This window comes from Megalops cyprinoides, chromosome 21 (genome assembly GCF_013368585.1).
Source record: "Megalops cyprinoides isolate fMegCyp1 chromosome 21, fMegCyp1.pri, whole genome shotgun sequence".
NCBI classification, from domain to species: Eukaryota; Metazoa; Chordata; class Actinopteri; order Elopiformes; family Megalopidae; genus Megalops; species Megalops cyprinoides.
This window is the reverse complement of record NC_050603.1, coordinates 4,260,001-4,278,809: the sequence shown is the minus strand read 5'-3', so window position 1 is coordinate 4,278,809 and position 18,809 is coordinate 4,260,001. Positions and strand designations below refer to the sequence as shown.

General features: G+C 43.7%; 1 protein-coding gene across 1 annotated transcript in view; it reads left to right on the top strand.

The window, feature by feature from the left end:
* Positions 1-16,987: 16,987 nt before the first annotated feature.
* The window catches only part of LOC118769014 (cortexin-3-like), a 13,357-nt gene continuing 11,535 nt past the window's right edge, over positions 16,988-18,809 (top strand). The window contains exon 1 of the mRNA XM_036516013.1: positions 16,988-17,203. The gene's annotated coding sequence lies outside the window, so the exon portion shown is untranslated. The remainder of the gene's footprint in view (positions 17,204-18,809) is intronic.

Sequence of the window (18,809 nt, the reverse complement as noted above, 5' to 3'; positions counted from 1 at the left end):
GGAATGAGATCCCCGGTCCTGCCTCGGAACTGCTTACCTCATTCCTGTCACATCCGCACCGGCGACAGCACTGACAGCCGGCATCAAAATTCATTATGTCTGCGCCCTAAACCCGGGGAGGAGGGGAGGAGCAGTCAATATGTTTCACACCAGCCTGTCACAGAAATAATTGTTGTTGTCAGGAAAGTTTTGCAAAGACCTGGCAGAGAAATGTTGGTATACAGTAGGTTTTCTGAGCATGTTACCCCCCCCCCCCCCCGTCCTTGTCCTTCAGCCGGTATATGTGTTTGCTGGGCCTCCGTTACACAAAAGCAGCACTCTGTGACCGCCAGCAGCCGCTTATGGTTGCTTTGTTTCCATCTGGATGGTTTGTGCTCTAATTGCCTCGGGTATATAGTCACTGCATGTGAATCAATATCCTAGGCCGTGCGCCCATGGCTACCCTGACTTAAGCACAAAGAGCAGGCTGCTCTCCCATTATACTGATAACATCACAGACTCAACACAGAGGGCAAAATTCAAATACCCTCAACATAAACCCTGACCCTAATATTTAAGCATCCAAGTAGGTCAGTTCGGAGCAACTCTCCTTTACAATGGTGACCTTGGTGAGGTCCTGCTGCTCCAGATATGTCTTGTGCATTCACATGTGTTTGCATATCAAAACATACATTATTAGCCACTTCTTTTTGAAGTTTGAATAAAGACTTTGAAGAGGTTGCACTTTTGAAGGTTGTTGGGGGGGGGGGGGTACTTTCAGGCAAATCTGCTTGAAATTTTAAGGAACCTCCCTCGTTATCTGAATATTTTCCTCATCAAAGTTAGGAGAATCGCGAGCTAAATTCACTCTGTTTTTTTTTTTTTTTTTGATGAAACTCACAAAGTTCACCAATGCTGTCAGAGCTACTCAAGCAGACCCAGCACTGGCCCAGAGCTTTCTGGCTCTCCATCTGAAAGCAATCCAACAGAAAGCACTATCTGTGACACATCACCACCGGTAGATATAGCAGCCCCTTTAATTGTATTCTGCTTTTAATTCAAGGACGACGTGTTCCAACAAATTGTCAAAGTGGAGAATATCTGTGGAGCCCACAGCAGCACTTCAGAGGGGAGTAATTGAAGTCTAACAAATAATGCGGTTTGCTCTCTCTTTTAGTTCGCATTCCATTTGCAATGTATCTGCTTTCGCGATGTACTTTTGCATGAGTTCAAGCAATCAAGTAATTAAATGACCATGAAATTATGAAACATAAACAGCATATTCTCCCCGCCGCGTTCTCCCCAACGGATACGCATTCACCTCTGGTGGCCGCAGACGCTGCAGTGTAATTTCGTTAATGCACAAAAAATATATTACATGGGGACGGCGGTGACGCGTCGTCGTGACTTTGAGCTCAAAGTCGTCCCCCGACGGGAAAGGAGACGGCGGACCGGCGACCTCTGCTCGGCTGTCACCGTTTCGCCGCGATTCGCCGGACTGACGCTCCCGTTGTTGAGAGGAAAAATGACCTCGCAAGGTGACACCGCCTCCCGTATGTGAGGCCACCATATTCTCTTTCTTGCCCTGTGACGGTGGCACTCGCGCATCGACCAGCCAAGAAAATTCCGCTCGTGGACGGCCACTAAATCCATAAGAACAACAGCGGAGCGAGAAACCGCCTGCCCGTGAATAATGCAACCGGGAGTCAATACTCACCCGCGGGGCGATTCTAAAGAACGAGACAACACGATTTATCGATCCACTGGGCGAAAGTCCTATGCAGAAGTCAGTGTTTCGTGGTCGCAAATTAAGTGTGAAAAGAAAGCGCCGAGCATCCTGAATAATGGGCTATCATTCAATTAGACACACCTACTGCCTTCTCTGATTAGCTGTATTTGGATTATTAATATCCACGTTTTCCCTCCGGGAGCATATTTTCAGAAATGGAACGCAACATGACAAAACGCTTTTGGTGAACGTTCAGGGAGTAAGATTGATCTTTGCCCAAAGTAATTTCCAGCCAAAATATGCAGATTGGATGCAAATTCAAGAATGTGCTCTTTGGGGAAAAAAAGCAGGTTGATTGATTAGAAAAGTGCTATAAAGATATTTTAATAAATTCTTATCTTCTGCTGCAGCTGGTGAGTTGGAGAGGGGACGGCCACATCTGGAGAGCACTTCGCTGCGCTGTTTTCGTGCCCCCCCTTCCCCCCTCCCCAGGTGCTGCTTGAACCCTCTCTGCTCACTGCCACCTCTCCACGGCTAGTGCCTTCCAAATGCACACGCACTGATGATCAGGGACAATGCGGAAAACATCACTGTTTTGACGTGAGGAATTTCTCACTCTTGGCTCTGAGGACCTGGATATCCCACAATGCAATGCTTCGTTACTTTGGCGACACTTGCCTCACCTCTACATTCATCTCTGTGTCTCCATGTGGATGGTGCAGTCCCTTACACCCTGCAGGTATGGACATAACCGTCAACTTACGCTGCCTGCTGCAGACGTTATGTGCATACAGTATTTAAATTCCTGCCTCTTTCCATACCCACCAACACAAAGCAATGCTTCTGTGGACCTCAGTGAATCGGAAATGCCTAGGATTCTCTACTTTTAGTTTGTTCTACTTCAGATGACACCTCGTCCAGGTCAGTGGCCACAATGGAGGTTCATTCTGGATGTCATCATGCTAGGCTTGAACACATGTGAATGCTAGTATTAAGTGGTGAGTCCACCTCCAATTGTGGGTCCAAAAAACAGCCAGATGTCTTACATTGCACTGAGAACTAGATCAAATGAAACCCATTTGAATAATATTAAAAAAAAATTTTCAAGGTGACTTTTTGGCCTAATCTGCATGTCTAATTTACACCCCCGAATGGAAGCCCTCCCTTTCCCTGAAGTTAAATTTAGAAGAACTCTGCAGAATCTACACAGGAGAGGGTAGGAGCACACATCGAATCTCAGAGCCTCCCTTTTTCACACCCTGACAGATATTATGCATATGAAATCATCACAGGGCCTCTGATTGATAATCTTGGAGTGCAGCCCAGGCCAAAATACATATGCATATGAAAGAAGTAGATGCATCAGGGCTTTTTTAGCAATAGAGTGAAGTCAAGCCTATTTTTTTTTTTTTAAAGTACACATTGTTTGTTACTTGAGGAGTAACTGTCAAGAGTGCAGAAGTTCACTGGCCTGAAAAGAAAAAAAAAAAAAAACATATCAGGCAGTAAACGAACTCTGGACTGTCTCTCCCGCGCTAAGTGTTTCTGCAGCGGCCTGGCTTTGTTCCGATGGACGGGATCCAGGAACGGACTCGGAGGAGGGGGACGGGTCGACAGGCCACAAACCGGGGAGGACAAACCGGGAGAGCACAGGCGCTCTTAAATGGAGCGTGAATAATAAAAAGAACATAAGGCTCTATTAAGTTTTTAAGAGTCAGGCAGCTCCCTGTAGTTGACTTCTCCACCCCGCCCCCCTTGCAAAAAAAAACTGTGAATCTGGCACTGCCAATAAACCGCTAAGTATCCGCAGCACGCGAATGGTACAAAGTGGACGATTTGGTGCCAAGTCGACCGACTGTGGCAGTCACTGTAATTTATGACAAATAATCCGCCATGTTCCTGGTCGCTCTCTGCTCACCGCCTGTTAGAGTGATTGTCTGTCATGTCAAAACCATTTTGAAGCTTACATAATGTGTCACGGTATTTCATGCTGACTGAAGGGGCGTCCATTGGAGTAAAAATGCGCTCGCTGTGCCTGGTGGGTGAATGATTGGTTTATGCAAACTTAGGGACTCCAGCTTTGTACAGCTGTTTATTTCACTCATTTTTGGTCACAGGAAGTCCTCGGCTTACTCAGTTACGTCACTTCCTCTTTCACCTCCTTTTGTCTTATCACATGCCATTAACCCATCTCAGACCGTTTGTCATATCACTGCTAAGAATCTTTTTCTGAACCTTTGTTTTTACTAAATCCTTAAACTGAATGAGAAAGCCAAGCCACACCACTGCTTATTTGTTTTTTATCTTTTATGTAACATGCACTTCATTACTCATTAACATGTATTTCATTCACCGTTATGGGGCATTGCAGTTGTTCATAAATGGTTTATGAGGTGACAATGCAGTGTTTCGTGAAAGCCATGCATGCTTTAAGAAGGTCTTATGAAGCTGCGCTCACTATAAAAAGTGACTTTTTCTAACATGTACGGTATATTATCACCATCTTTTTTATTTCAGATTTTAACATTATTGACAGATACTTTTTTAGCAGGCAGTAACTGGAGTGACCCTGGTTCCCCTTATCCTCCACTCAAACTGGGGCAGCCGTTTGATTATGTGGCAGTGTTGGATTAGAAGGAAATATATTATTTGTTTCAGGCAGGAAATTGGACAACCCAGTGACAGATATCCAAAGCCACCAAAAGCACAGGCCAGGCAATCACCTTCATACTGATAATTAATCGCGACCTGTTTTTGATTGTTTTTCATGATTAACAAGTGTCCTAATTTAAATAATGAATGCCCATTAACAGCTGATAACCTTTTTGCTTGACTGCTTCTAAATTGCCATTTTACTCATGACAAAAAAAGGGGTTTAAAGCTAGAAACTTATCTTCGATCTCTTTGATAAGGTCAGGATTATTTCATGTAATATTGGTCATGGTTAAAATGCATTCATGTGAGGTTTAAAATGCTACCATAATGGACACAATGAAGTGAAAGGGAGTCAGCCACCAACAACTGATCATTTCTAAAATAGGCAAGATGATTAATCATGAGAAATGTTCAAGATAATCAGAGCCTTTCTTATCTGCAGATAACCTACCGCTACTGATACACGCCATCGACACCTCACACACCCCTGCCTTCCCAGTCTTGACCCTCGATTGAACCTGGCATCCGTCCGATTCAGACTGCTTCCAGCCAGCCGACTGCAATCGACGCATCAGACACTGATCTACGCAATGGGCTTATGGTCTGTGCTAGACTGCTGTGTCTGATGTGCATAAATAAGAGAAGCTGACGCCCTGGAATCTGACGCACCTGGGCGGCTTCGGACAGTGTCAAAATACTCAGCGGGTGTGCACAACACACCCCTCATGTTGACATCCGCAGGCAGACGCCGCAATGATCATCTCTCTGCATTTTTTTGGTTATTATTTTGTTTTGTTTTTGAAGTTAGGAGTCACGCCGGGGACAGCACACGGGCGGAGCCGAGGCTGAGGGGGAATTTGAGGTGACAGTCGCCGTGTCCCCATCATGGGCTGTTAGTAGCTGTCGGGGACCCACTGTTCCAGGCACAGTCCGGGGGTACAGACAGGTGACAGGTGCTCAAAAGCTGCATCGTTCCTGTCAGCTGGGAGAGAGCCTGGAGCGGAGAGAGAGCTCTCACTGAAGACAGGCAGGCTGCTGCTGCTGCTTCTGTGTCAGCTCTGCTGTCTGGCAATATGCAGATTCTCTGAAATAGAGCCCCCGGGGGGTTTTGAGCTGGGGGTTGCGGGTTTCAGTCCCTTTTAATGCATCAGTGCCACACACAGTGCCAAAGTGCATGCTGGGTAACAGTGTGTAAGTACAACGCAACACCACCTGCCGTAGGACCATTCCAAACAGAAAGCTACCACATGCCCTTTAGGAGAAACTGCCACCTATACAATTACACATAAGGGGACTGAGGTACAGTCTGAAGAGGTGGGTCTTCAGACTGAGATAGAAGGTGGCCAGTGATTCCGCTGTTCTGAAAGCTGCAGGAAGGTCATTCCACCAAATAGGGGCCAAGACGAAAAAAGAACATGACTGAGATGTTGAGGAGGGACGGCCAAGTGTTTCGACAAAGCCGAGCGGAACAATCTGGCTAGAGTATAGGCTGAAATATGACATATTATATTCACAAACATTCTCCCAATATCCATTTGTTGGCATGTTTAGTATAGCATAGTATAGTATAATACAAATATAAACAGGAATTAATAGAGAAATATTGCAGGAATTATTTGTCAAGAAATGCCATCATACAAGCTAGGGTAAAATATGTGGAGAATGCTACATGTATGAGTGTGGCTGTAACTGGCATACTAGCCGATCCACCTGGTGATGCTAGTGCCATAGAATATGCTGAAAGCTCAGGTCTGTACTCAGTAAGTCCTTTAAAATAGCTGCTTAGTAGCTCAGGGACCCAGTCCATGCCAAAGCTTCTGCATTCAAACTTCTGCATTTCCTTCTTGTAAAAACTAATATGTTAACATGGATAAAAAAAACTACCAGCCGACCAGCCAAGGGACTGTCATTGGCTCCCTGGGTGCAGGGGATCAGGCAGCTGTGAAAGTGGCCTGCTAGTCTACAGGTACATTAATCAATGTGTAAAATTAGAGGTACAGCACTACATTCTATACCCCCCCCCCCCCCCCCCCCCCAGGATAATGATTCAGAGGAGCCCCGTTGGGGAGAGGGAGGAAAGTCCATACAATCAACAAATAGCTAGTTAGTTACAACCACCGCACAGATATTGGGAAGTATCCTTTTCTCATTCAGAGAGTTATTAATGCATGCAATAGCCGGGATTTGTAGTGGAAGCAGAGTCCCTTAGAGTATTCAGGATGAGGCTTGACACAGCGCTAGGTACACTCCAGGCTGTTGGCAGAATGGCAGGCCCAGCGGAGCTGAATTGCTTGCTCTCATCATTACACCTGTGTACAGGGGCAGATGCTGAGGAAGCTGCCGTCGCTCCGCTCAGTAAATGTGGCTCACCTGCGCTGGCTCAGTGATGTCATCACTGAGAGACAGACCAGCGAGAGAAAGACCAACTGCCCAACAGAAGCACAGCATCCATTCGAGAATGCAGCGGAAGCTTCACTCATTCTGAGGGAGAAACAGGGTTTACAGCAGGTAAGTGAGGTACGTTACTGTCATTTAGCAGATACGCTTATCCAGAGTGACTTACATAGGTTAAAACTTTATCCATTCATACAGCTCGATACTAACTGAGGCAATCCTGGGTTAAGTACCTTGTCCAAGGGTACAACAGCAGTACCCCATCGGGGAATCGAACCAATGACTATTTGATTACCAGTTTTATGACTTAACACTACGCCACACTGCTGCACGTTACACTACTGTGCCACCAATGAAATTGGCATGTTAAGTCAAAGGTCTTGTGGCAGGGACCAATTGTAGGAGGGAGGTGTCAGGAAAGGGGCGGAGTCTCCATCCTTCATTGTTACATCAGCATTGTTGCTGGTCATGCTGCTGTGCTATTTGTCAGCTTTGTAAGTTCCTCTGAACTAAGTATTAATGGACGATGATATGTAGGTCAAGTGGAGTTTGTGGTCTCACTCTGGTGCCAGTGCTTTCTAAGATCTGATGACCCAAGTTGAAGGGTTATTGTTTTTTGCACAGCAAACTGTTGCCCAGGACCTATGGCTTCGCACACATGGTCAGAAGGTGGAGGTCACAGATTGCTCACTACAAGGGCATCATGCTCTGGGTCCAACCAGGGATTGAAGACTGCAGACTCACTCACATAGTGCAGTACAGACAGTTATATCTTCACTCTAACCTGCAATGCAGTCATCCAGCCAAGGCCTGCTGGAGAGCAGGGGAAAGATTGGAGGAAAGTTGCCCAGTCTTGGAACTGATAGTGACTTAATGATCCCATTAGGGAAGTCGGAGGGGTTCTGAGTCTCTTGCTGACTGATAGCCCTCAAAACCGCCTCATTACACTGGGAGCTTTGAAGCGATCGCTCAGACGTACCATTACTAGAAGCCACCCCTGTAATTGTCAGGGAGCTAAGCGGGGTAATTGATCCGTCCCGTCCCGATCCAAATCGATTTCATTAAAGACGGAATTTGATTCCATCGCCCATCAGTCATGTAAATGACCTAAAAGAGCGGGCAAGTTCAATAATTGAAGACTGTATCATTTTGATATGGGAGTGGATCAATGTCCCAAAGGTAATACGTGGCGAGACTGAATGGGCGAGAGCTGTTTGAGGAGCGGATTGGTCCAGGCGCTTGCATTTGGCGCATGGTAGGAAGGCGATGAAATCTTTTGGCTGCTTCGCGGGCCCCTAAAACTCCACTCAGAGGCGGAAAAGAGACGGGACCATTCTGGAATCCAACATCAACAATCCTGACCGTGAATAACGCAAGTTACCGCTGTGACACTTTTCACTGTGACACATTGTCTGGGATAAGTGCCACCGAGAACACAATGCCCCCCAAGCTCTTCCAGAAAACCACTCCAGGAAATGAAAAATCGCATCCATTTCCTGAAGACAGTCGCGCTATTTGTCCAGACCCCCAAAGTGACCTACCACGGGGGTAATCTGATTGGTTTGGAGTTTTTTTTTTTCCCCCCTGCCACAAGCATCTAATTGTTTCACGCACTGTTGTATCTACATTCAAACAACGTGTCTGAATTCTCCAGACAATGCTGCTTAATGATTAGAGGAGATCTGAAACTCTGAATTTATGCTCAAATATGCATAGAATAATGAGTGCAATACTTCACGGACCAGGCTGAGAATATGTTTATTTCAGAGTGGTTGAGAGTTTTACGCTGCCACCTAGTGGTGGAAAATAAGTGTTGCGCATGGGTGGTACTCCATTGGTATTTGAAATCCTCCCCCGCCCCCCACCCACCAGCTATTTATCTATCTACATTTTATATACATATGTATTTATGCGTGGTTGTATGTGTGTGTATACACCCACCCATGGGCTAAAGCCACAGAGATTACAACGGTGCTGTACTGAAAAATAAAAATATTACAACAAATATTAAAACAAATCATAACAGGCAAAGCTTGCGCCTGCGATCTCTTGCGAGATCAGTGAAGCTGCAGAGAGGTCTGCTGATGCACTCCAGTGGTCTGGTTCATTAGGATGTGTGTGAAAAGGGGTTCGTCGCTGCATCAATAAATGCGTCTGTGTATCCTGTTAATGACTCAGACAGATCTTCCTCTCTTCCTCTCTTCCTCATTGCTGGCTTAGTGACTGACCAGGGGACCTCTGCCTTGGGCTCCCCAGTGCACACATTCCTCTTGTGTTACAGAGAAAAGGGAGAGCCGTCTATCAAAACCTAAATGCAGCTGAAGGGTCATGCAATCACTATGAGAAGGGTTTTTTCCTTTTTTTTTTTTACAATTCTTTGTAAACTCTTGCTGAGACGAGAGGGCACTAAATGGATTTCCTGGGAGAGTTTCTGGAGCTGAATTTTCTAGCTACGTGGGAGTTGTTTTTTTTTTTCCTTTCTGCAGGCTAATGTGAACAGCGGACATTCTGAAGTGGACGGAGAACAGGTCATTATGCCTTGAAAGAACAAGCTGTGCGGAACACGAACGCAAATAGGCCGGCCTCTCAGAGGTCAGGAGCAGATAGACCTGAGTCAATGCAGCAGTGTTTTTTGGGGAGCAAAGCCAATTACAGAGAAACAAGGGAACGGTTTCCTCCCGGCACAGAATTTAAATGTCTGATCCAGCTTTTTACATCCCTTTGGTTGTGTGAGTGAGGTACAACCCTATAGTGGAAAATGTCACCGTGATGCTTCAGGGGTGTCACCAATCGACCAGCCTCTATCTCGGTGTCACGGGAGAAAAGGAGACAGGGCCGAAATGAGTTAGATGAAGTGATTCATCTGTAGCCAATAGGAGACGTCTAAAATTATACTTTGTTCAGGACAGTGAGAATGGTCCAGGCCCTGCTGCTAATGGCTTCTTGTTCCATCCAAGACGAATGCAGGAGAACCTAAGCCCTCCTACCACCCGGTGCTTCTTCTCTTACCAAATGGCTGAGGCTGTGCGGGGCTTAGCCCTGCTTATCAGCCATGTGTCTGGGCCTGACATCACGTCTGGAGATAACCGTGTTCTAAACTAAGACAATCTATGCGCCAAAACCAAGCAAGCAAAAGCAGTAAAGTGTTTCACCCACTCAGTCAGTATGCAGTAGCAGTTTCTCACACAGAGGCAACTGGACAACAAGCATCGCTCCTCTCTGTGGGCCATGCAAGGTTATCCTAAGGGTGTGCTTGTCACCAGATACAGGTAAGACTGGCTTTACAAGGCAAGTCTGGCATGTGGCTAGTTAGTGAGACTTATTAAACTGATACTGAGCTGTCTTGCTTCATGGACAGGAGATCTGTTTGGGAAAAATCACTTGAACTTCTGCTGTACAGCCAGCAGGGGGCAGGACCAGGGCAAAAAAAAAAAAAACGCAATGCAAAATGCCCCAATGCTGTGATGAATCTCTATGTAGTTTGCCAGCCCTGGTCCCAAGGACATTCTGTGTGCGCTGGTTTATTTTCCAGCTGTTTTTCATATAATGGTACATTTCGTAATCCATAAACCCATGAAGGTACTGTAACCAATTAGCCTGAGATAACCAGAGGAGACTCCTTCCATTCAAGGGGGTTACATTCTAGAGATCCCAGCAAATGAGAAATCTGCAAATAATGTACCGTACCAATTATAAAGATTCCAATGTGAGGGGGATTCACCCCCGACCCAAAAACAAACACATTTTCAGTCGAAAAAAACAATGTAATGCTACAATAACATAGTGATTAAGAAGCAGATTGATGAAATATTCTTAGAATGTGAAATGTATGTAAGTGTGTGGGTTGGTGCTATGCCCTGTGGTCCATGAACAGAGAGAGGCCAGGAACAGGAAGTACTGTTCAAAACTCAGATCACAAACATTCATGAGCATGCCGATGTTCTCCTGTATATGGTAACAAACATTTCAATAGAATACAACAATACAATCCTGATATTTAACATATAAGAACCTTTCCTCAAGGTCCCACAGGAATATTTTGGCCATTGCTCAATATCCAATGTATTTGCCCACAATGAAAGACTGAAATATAATCTGAAGACAGGCACTATGAAAACGTTCATAAGGAAATTATATATTTCCCTATGATATATACAAGGGTAAACAAGGATATTGCATTTTGGAAATATCACTGAAAAAATATTTACTTTGGATATCGTGCTATATGGAGTCACATCTTGGGGTTAGTCTATTACATTTAGTCAAATACTATGGCTGATTTACAGAACAGTTTTCCTGAGCTACTACAAATTGTTTTGCATAACAAAATTAGCATAATAAAAGTTTCCCAACGTTCAAAATGCAAACTTTATAAGATAAAAAAAACGTTTTTTCATCATATTAGAATCTTGTAGATGAAGGGGGCCTGAGATGCATCCAAAGTAGCATTCTGCAAAATGTTTGAGTATAGTTCCCCCTACTGGTCATTTTTGATTTTACAGTTAACATGTCACAGCCACAACAGCAGATGGCGCCAGATGACAAAGGAGCGTTCCACTCCTGCTTAACGGCTGTGTTTCCGTTCTGTTTTGAAGGGGACTGACTGTGAACGAAGCTGCGTCTTTGAACTACATTAAAATTTTCTTGTCTACAAAAAGACCTTGGTGGAACAAATGAAGTATCTCAACCAATCAAAACCAAAATTCCCTCAATAAACTGTCAGTTTGTCAACATACATGAATTAGCCATTCAACGAAGTACACAAACTGTACACTGTAGTTAATGACAAAATATTCTAAACAATATCTAAGTCTCTTTTACAGCTGATCAGGAAGTACTACACTTACACAAATATTAAGAAATAGAAGAATTCTTATATTTTAAATGAATTTCATCACCAGCATTGGTGCACCAGAACTGCCTACTACCTATAACCCAGAGCTGGCTGTCCTGGCACAGCGTCAATACGCTTTCATTGCATTACCTGTAACCAGCGCTGTAGGGCATTCCATTATTCTGAATGCTGATGTTACCCTCGGTCAGTCCATTACTGAGTTCTTCCTGAAGAAAAACTCCATTAAAAAAAAAAAAAAAAACTCCATTTTACTTCTAGCGTCCGCCCCATTTGTTTTCAGTGAACAGCAATGGCCGCCGCTCTCTCCCCTCCCCCCTGTGTTCCTCTCGACGGCTCTTAGCAGAAGCAGAAGTGAAGCATTTGATGCTGCTTGTTGACTCAGGAAAGCCAGCACCAGTAAAGGCCAGCAATGCCAGGCCTGAGCTGACACCGGTCAGGACAATGAAAAAACAAAAAAGAAAACGAAAAACCACCCAGAACCTGAACTAAACAAGTCGGCCAAGTTTCCATTTGCAGAAGGGTGGCAGGGGTGGCCACTGTGGAAGGCAGCGATTGCACAAGAACAGGTTGGCTTTATTTCCTCCCTTTGTGGGGTGAAATGCAGCAAAACAGAAAAACCAGGCAGACACTGTGTGGCTGGACAGTGTCAGCGAGTCTCTGCCTGTGCCTAACGAAGGCCCCATCAGCACCTGGGCTGAGCAGCAATAGGACTCAGCTGTGCTGGTGCCTGTTTGTGAGGCAGCTATCCCCGGTGCTGAAAGCCTCCCAGGCTGTGGGAGACAGCAGGGGTGACTGTGAATGCATTCACACACAAACACACACACACACACACACACACACAAATGCAAACATGCACACTCCCACAAATGCATACACGTACACACACACACACACCACATAGCTCTATGCTGGAAATGCAATATCATGTTCTCTTGTGTCATGTGATTGAGAATTGCCCCCAAGTTTGCTCCTCTGAGCACTTCAGTTATACCCCCATACTGACGTGGCATTGCCCCTGTTTGAGCAGAAGGTGACTCCAGTTTCATGGCTTGTGACTTACAGTTCTGTTTTCATGAAATATCACCTGCTCTTTCACAAGCAGACTGAATTACATTTACAGTAGGTCTACTTTTAAAATAATCTTTTGGAAAGTTTGAAAGAAAAGTCCTTTCGGACAAAGATGGGTGACACTGAGAAAGTGGTTCTAAAATTGTATATTAAATTGGAAAATATTTAGCCTCCAAGCCAGCATAAACATTTTACGGATATTGTATTTCAAAGTCCTTAAACCTTGACATTTCAACAAACCAAGATGTTTGACGGGGAACAATCAAAAAATGTTGCTCGGAAATTAAACCTCATATTACAAATAAAGGCCACATGCAGTCTCATGGCGACCCTGTTATTTTCAAGTTTCCTCTCCCTTTAGAATGGTTCAAAATGATTGTGTCTCTTTTTCATATCGCAAAAAAAAAAACAGCAAGACCAGTGTTGCCCTCATATTTCACATATAAGTCAACAGTTATATACCACTCTTCATATTTTCAAGTAATATCCTGTGACATAAAATCCAAGAAGAACAAGTCGCTCCGTAGTTTCCATAGTTACCACAGTGGATTTCTTCACAACTGATCACATTGTCATGGCAGTGCAGTTTCCTATAACTTCTACCTCCAAAATCACGCATGCTAACAACAGATTATGGTCCCTTACAGCTCATATTAGGGATTAGATGAAGCAACACGTTTGTCTTACAATATTTACAATAATACAAAGTTATCACAATCCTTTCATTTGTCTGGAGTTTCTCTAAATCCAGAATAGCAGGTCAAAATTTCAACTGCTTCCTGTATTCATCTGTAAAAGTAATAATATATTTGTTTACCTTATTTTGTTGTTTAACACAACCTCATTTGCTTTCACTGTTTCTTAAAATGAGAAAGAGTTACCCGAGGTACCTGCAGTTTCTCCACAGTTCTATTCATTCGGGTTATTCTGGGTTAAAATCCCAGTTAGATTTTGTGTTGATGCACTTGATTTTGCAAAATATGTATCCAAATATGGCAAAGCATTGCATCACCTCAGCTTTCTTCACAGTTGCCATGGTTACTAATTAACACCCAAAATATTGGAAAACAAGAAAGGGGTTGATGGTCAGCAGTTTGGACCCTTCCCCTGAGTGGGCTAGTTTTTGTTTTTTGTTTTTTCTTTTTTTCCTGTTATAATTTTGTTCCTCAGAACAATTACAAACAAACAAATGCATGAAAGTCATTGGTTCCTGTGGCAGTTGAGCTGGTAAGTAAACTTTTTTTTTTTTTTTTTTTAAATGGGGAGGTTATGTAACACTTGCCTGTAATTAAGCATTCATTTGTGAAGCCAGGGACAATTACGCTGCTACAGCCGTTTAGATGTTGTCCTGTGTACGTACCGAGCAAGCAAGATAAGATAATTAGTTATCCGGATTTTTACGCAAAGCTTGAAGCATGAGCTAACAGTAAGATGACAAGTTAAATTTTTTTCCAGGGGACAGAGTTCAGTTCTGATTAATCTTTCAAAGTATACTTTTTGAGATTTAGATTAATTATTTGGCATAAAGAGGTGAAACGAGAAAAGCGTGAAAGAGGGGGAAATGACCCTGTCATTGCAGAAATGACACCAAACCTGCCATAAAACAATGATCTTAGATGTGAGCAGGGCACATCCTGATGACTAACAAACTGACTGAAGTGTAGTGACCTAATGACTCACACCGTCAGTGTGAGACTCTGAGTCACAGTAGAAAGAAAGCAACTTACCTAATAAAAAGTTTCTAACAGGAGGAAACAGTATTATTGATAGCTGTCTATTTTGGTTGGTTAAGAGTACAGCAGAAAATAATCTATAACCTAAAGGACACATTTTCATCAGTTGGCTTCAGGCTACACTGATTTTCCATATTTATGATTAACACGTCCACACCCACCCCCTTAGAAAATGGGATTTATATATTGCTGCAACACGCCTTCCATGTTTCATGTTGTACTTGTTTCATTTTTTTAGATAACAGTATGCACTTTCCTGTCCATTTGTAATGCATTTTTTGTTCATGCAGAGCTGACCGCACGCCCCATGCCGCGCAGAACACTTTGCATAGACCACAGAGCATTCGCATTGGCGACACCACACAGCGTTACCGGTGAGAGCTGTTACCGTACCACCGTTTACCACAGTGTCATTACCAACTGCGCTCACTTGCTGGTGGGAAAGGCTCTGTGTGGAGAATGCTGATCCATATGCAGAGCCAATCAGAAACCACTATTCTTAACGGTACAGACCTTCTGTAAAAATCATCCGTTACATAGTTTAGGATCGATTAGTAAACGCCCATAAGTGGCTGATTGGCTGAGACTGTCCCGCGGTAACACCCACTGCGCTCTTTCCAGGTGTGTCTAAAGGCTGGAGAGGTCGAGGGAGAGTGTCACTCCAGGCTCCATTACAATTGATGTATACATGAATGTATAATGTATAATGAATACATTTTGATGCTGATTTGCTGCTTTGATGATGAAAATATGCTGTTCTTTTCTCTATTATTTGCATGTCTCTATTATATGTTTTTGTTGTAACATCTTCATTTTATTAGGGTGGCTAACTTGGTGTGGTGTGGTAAGAGGTAGGCGAACGCTGAGCAATGCAAGGTAACCTGCGGTTGAATGACCACACCTTTAAGAGGAAAAACAACGTGAACTAGCTGATTTAACTAGTAAAGTAAAATCTTTTCACGAGGAGCATTTCATTAACGCGGTTCTCGGCAGTGGCACAAGCAAACACGCGACCATGCTGGAAATGCTGAAATCCCCGGTTTATCAATGTGCGAATGTGAGACAACAAACCACTGAAAAAAATAGGAAAAATGTCAGATATTTCTGATTTGGTTATGTTTATCGGGAGATAACCATGTTAGTTATGCTGCAATCTTGAAAAATGCATTTCGTGGTTAATAATACAAGGACATGAAAATATAGACAGTCGGCCTTACAACAACGGCAAGTTATTTTCCACGGTTTGTTTTATCGTGAAAGCACTATATACAAAACACAAATGTTAAGATAAGGAACTAAAAATAGATCAAAATCTTCATCATCAGGGATTCAGAGGGAGAGAGGGGAAAGAAGTGGAGAGGGCTGTATCTTTTTTACGGGACTTCATCTTTTATCAGACATCCAAAGGAGGAATGATGATTGTGCTCCTAAATAGCTACGGATGGATCTGTTAGAAATACCATAGCTAGCTCATACAATGGTGAGTTGATTACTTGAAAGTAAAAAATAATGCAACTCTCAAAATGCAGGAAAAAACAAGGAAGTAACTGGCTTTTTATCTGCCGTGCTATTAGAGCAGTTGAAGCTGCTAACCAACATTAAGTGAGTTGAATCCAACCCGCCGTATGGGCTACTTAACCAACCAATCCATCTGCCACGCAGTTCATATGAATATTCTAGCCCTATAATATAAATAATATCAGTACGTTTTTTAATATTGTCATCTAAATTAAAGCAAAATTGCCTTTAAAGGTCTTCAAAACACGTATATTCCAGACCCATTTCCCCTATCTCTGACTCAGATTATTTATTTCTATTTCACAAACGAACCCGAATTGCGTTGATTCCACACGCGCATTGTGGTCAGGCGGCTGTCGCCCCCGGGCGTTGCGAACCTGGCCACCTGTTACACAGGCGACAGTAAGACCGCACAGATTTCACGGTGGCTGGACAATCAGCACCGGGCCCCAGAATTTGAGGATTACAGAACCGGCCACCGGGGATGGCGTCGCTGCGCATTTTTTATAATGCCTTTCTTTATTTTTGTGAACAGGTGAACAGATTCGAACAGAATTTAAAATTAACGTGTACACGTAAGAGGCCCTTGTCGTTCTAGAGCGTTCTCTGTCAGTCAAGTCACAGATACAGCTACTAGGTCTGGATGTTGAGCTGGCTGCCAAAATGTTACTCGGCACGTATTCGAAGTTTTGGGAGCACTTGAGTATGCAGGTCTATTTCGCTTGCTACCTTCCTGCTTCATATTAATAGTTAATCTCGCTACTGACGAGTGTCCTAATCTCCTTCGCAAATTCTGGAGAGAAGTACAGTAATTGCATTTGTAATAGCGCCGAGCGTTTCATTGAAGAAATCGAATCGGCTCAATCATGCGAAAAGCTCAGCCTCGGAGGCGCGAGCCGATCATCAAAAAGTCATCATCATCACAACAGTAAATGAATTACCTCGCAGGATCGCTATAGCAACTGGTTGCTATGGGTGACGAGTCACCGCCAGGTCCTCTCGGTGTGGAAAAAGTAGAGGGAGATTGGAGGAGAGAGCCAGAAAGAGGGAGGGATGAGCGAGACGGGGAGTGTGCGCGAAATAACATTAAAAAGGGTGGAAGGGGCGAGAAACAAAGTTGAAGTCATCCTTTGATTCAGTCGTGGTGGCGTCTCTGGCTGTTGAGGTGAAATAAGCAGCACATTTACTTTTTTCCCCCCACCCTGACGAAAGTGTCTCTCCGTGCGGCATTGTGCTGCTGGATTCTCCCGGCTTGCAACGCATCTACAACAGGTAAGTGAACGCATTTCCCCGCGCGGCACGGCGGCGTGTGAGAGCAGACTTGTAAGTGACAGTCACGTTATTGTTTCACCAAGCTACCTGCCTTTAATAAAGACTTAAAATTGTTATTTTAAGGTTCAAGTGGTTAGTTATATAGCTAACTGCGAAATGGCATACCTACTTGTGTGATGGCATGTTGGTAACAGTGTGCCCCCATGCGCGTAGCTAATTATCAGTTAATTTGATGGAAATTAATATGAATTTAACGCTGACTGACTTATTTTAATGGACATTGAGATAGAGATTAATTCAAATAGTGACTTAACTTCCATGGGAATTGCGTGTACACGTAACCACATGTAAAATTCTGGCTTTGCATGGTTTAAGGCATCCCTAGCCTTAATAAGCCACATAATTAAACAGCAGTTATTTAACAAACAACATTGGCGACTGAAGTAACGAGAAAATCGTTTTGCATAATGAATGATATAAATTATGTAAAATGATAAACTCTATGCTGCATATTTTTTTCATGTTTGTGTGCAGTGCACATATCTCTGTAGCAGTTTCAGTGACTGTGATCTTGTTTGTGGGTGTTTGTGGTCTGTGGTCTTTTATCTTTCACTGTTGACGTTGTTTTCCAAAATCAGCTGTGGTGTTTACAGAGAGAGAAAAGAGCATCTCTGCATGCACGGCTTTGCAACACACAGCAGCTACGCCTAGCTTTTCCCCCCCAGACCCGCTCCCCTTTGGGATACTACTCGATTACTTTTACCTTTTAGTGTCTGATGAGGTGATCTGGGGGGCCTCGGTGACTCAGACCCCTATCAAAGGGGGCTTGTTTACCGCCCGCACCCCCCGGGTTTGTGCTTACAGTGCACGACGCCCGGCTCACCGCCGGCTCGGCAGCCGGCAGGAAGCTGTGCCAGGGAATGGACTGAGAAATGAGAGAGGGAGAGAGACCTGTTGTTTCTCTCCCCTGCGGAGAGACAGAGGGTTGAGTGTAGAGGGTGAAGAAGAGACAGAGAGAGATTGTAAGACAGCCTCACTCTATAATTTACAGATATGTATGATGTATGATGTACATAATTTACATCACCAGTTTGTGAGCTGTGAAGGTCTTAATGGAGGGGGGGGATATTTACATTATATTATGTTATTTTCATTTAGCAGACACTCTTATACAGAGTCATGTGCATAGGTTATAGTTTTTACATGTTATCCGTTTATTGTATTGTAAGATACAGTAAATGCATTCGATTGGATTTTGCAGTACAATGAATGGATTGCATTGGTCTTTCTCAGTCCATCTCGAGAGGGTATTATGTAAGTGGTGAGGTCAGCTTTCTGAGCCCGTGGACAGTGTGGGGGATAGAGAAAGGGTTTGGTCAGGTTTCGTGACTTTAATGACACATGAGACACGAATGTCACTCCAGTCAGATCCCTCTTTTAAAAGAGCCGATTGCGATTATAGATTATAGATATTTTTTTCCCACTGGAATCAGATTGTATTACATGGTTATACAAATAGTGTCACTTCTATGTTGTCATTGAAGTTGGGAGTCTTATTTGTAATATAAGTTTTTTATTTTTATTTTAAATATGTGGATGGTGACTT